Here is a 2,607-nt window from a genome sequence, read left to right as displayed (position 1 = left end):
TCTTGCTTTTCTGGTGTGATGGTGTGTCTAGGACTTGCTATGGTGGGAGAATTGTGTTCTGATGATGCTAAGTGACCTTGGTTTGTGTTATTTATTTTCTTATGCTTGCCCCCCATCATCTGGTTAACTCTAGTGCTACCTGCCCTTGCTAAATCTGACTGGAGCCTGTCCTTCCTGTGATCCTGGTTATGTCAGAACTCCTCAGAGTCAAGCTGTCTCTGTGATCCTGTGATTCTGGCATCCTGTGATCCTGGGCTTGTTAGATCACCTGGGAGTGGGGCTTTTTCTGTGTGTTGTAGGACTGGCTGCAGAGCTTGCTCCCAAGATCTGCTCAGAACACTAACCCAGACAGACCAGAAGGAACCCGAGTCACTGGGCTGGCAGAGTTCCTGTGTGCCTGGCCCCTCTGGTACCAGTTACCCCCAGTGTTGGGACAGATGTTGGTTCCTGCTCACCTCTGATCCTGGGTATGTCAGAGGGCCTGGGAGTGGAGCTTCCTCTGGGTGTTGTGGGACTGGCTGCAGAGCTTTCTCCCAAGGTCTGCTCTGGACCCCAGCCCAGACAGATTGGTCATGTTGCTGTTAAATATGCATTTTGAGTGATACAATTCTTCACTTTACCTCAGCTTTGTGAAAAGCAAAAGAATAATATGGGCTGGTAGAACCTTGACACTTTGGCAACATTGTTGTCAAAAACACAGGAAAGGCTAGGTAGTTAGAGAACTTGCTGCTCTTCCAGAGGACCTGGGCTCAAATCCCAGCATCCACAAGACTGTGCACGGTTGTCTATAACTCCAGTTCCAGGGGATCCAGTATCTTCTTCTGACCTTTGCAGGCATGCACATGGTTCACATGCAGGCAATCCCCATTGCATAAAATAAAAGGCAACAATGCTGTTGCTGTTGCTCTTGTTGTTACAGGAATGAGTCAGGGGTTCCCGTGGTTAGCATTAATATAAAGTTGATACTAAAACTTATTACAAATACCCTAACCACATTGTCCTTCATGGGCTGTGGACTATACGCAGAGAGAAGTTTTGCATAGCCTTGCCAATGCTACCACAGGAGTTCTTGAGCCTTCAGAGTTGTTTTAGGAGCAGAAAAGGAAAAGTCAAGCTAGAGTATCTGAAACTCTGTCACTTATGTAGACGGTTGACTTAAATACTGGCTTTGAAAATATTCACCCAGATTTAGGTTTTCACAAAGAACTCTTTAGCCTGATGCTTGACTTCATCGTATCCTTAATATCATTAAAATTAATTTTAATTATGAGATTTTAAAGTTACTTCCTGGCATTTCATTCTGATGTGTCAATTTAATACTGACAGTTTTAGAGGGCATTAAAATTTATTCTCAATATTTGTGACTGTTTTCCTTAACACCCAGAATGATATCATCCTTAAATACTCTCACTAACTCATTTTATTTCATCCTTGGGGATCGAGGGGATTGACTTGTCTAGGAGCCAGAGACATTTAGCAGAACTACAGAATTTTCAAGGATACACACACACACACACACACACACACACACACACACACACAAAGGCCAATACATCCATTCAAGTCCATAAAACATTCAAAATTTCTCTTGGGCTGAGAATGTGGCTCAGTGCTCAAACTTTTGCTTAGGAAGGGCCTGGGTTGGAATGACCCAGCACTGAAAGGCAAACAAACCACAGAAAGGCTCGCCTTGAAGTAGTCTGCCTTCATGCCCTCTCCTCACCCAACTCTGATCCTTTCTCTGCCATGTGAGACCAACTTTGCACATGTTCTGTACAACCAGACTCTCGCTTCTGATTCCAGGATGGGAGAATGAGGACAAGAGCTATTTCAGGTGAACTGAGGATAAGGCTCTAAAGCAGAAGGATTGAATCTCCTGAATAAGAGACTCAGAGTGAGCCTGGCGAGATAGCACAGACCTTTAACTCTAACACTCAAGAAGCAGAGGCAGGTAGATCTTTGTGAGTTCAAGGCCAGCCAAGGCTTACAATAATACCCTCCCCATGCCCTCTCCAAAAGAAAGAAGTTGAGTGTGCAAATGAAAAACATTTGAGTGTGGCAACTTCTGGCTACTGTGTTCTGAAGGCTCTCAAGTCAGATTGTGTCCTCTACCATTGGGCAGTATGCAGTCTACAATGGCTTCTTTGGACCATTTCGCTTCTGAGATACAGTATCCGCCCTGCTTTCTTGTCCTTTTAATAAAACAGCTGGCATCCATCATCACTTTGAAGATTTCAAAATTACAAGTAAATTATTTGTGTAATAGTTTATTTCACTTATTTTTATATTTTAGTTACTTTTCTGTTACTATGACAATACACCATGACCAGGGCAACTTATATAAGAAAGCTTTTAACTGGACTCAAAGCCTCAGAGTGTCAGAGTCCACAATAGCCCACCAAAGGCATGCAGCAGAAACAACTGAGAGCTCACATCTTGATTCACAAGTAGGAAGCAGAGAGAAAGCATTAGGGATGATGGAAGACTTTTGAAGCCTCAACCACTTGTGACATATCTCCTCCTACAAGACATCTCCTTCTACAAGATCACATCTCCTAATCTTCCCCCAAACTAAGGACCAAGTATTCAAATATAAGAGTTGCGGGG

The sequence above is a fragment of the Mastomys coucha genome, unplaced genomic scaffold (assembly GCF_008632895.1).
Source record: "Mastomys coucha isolate ucsf_1 unplaced genomic scaffold, UCSF_Mcou_1 pScaffold13, whole genome shotgun sequence".
Lineage (NCBI taxonomy): Eukaryota > Metazoa > Chordata > Mammalia > Rodentia > Muridae > Mastomys > Mastomys coucha.
Note: the sequence above shows the minus strand (reverse complement) of the source record.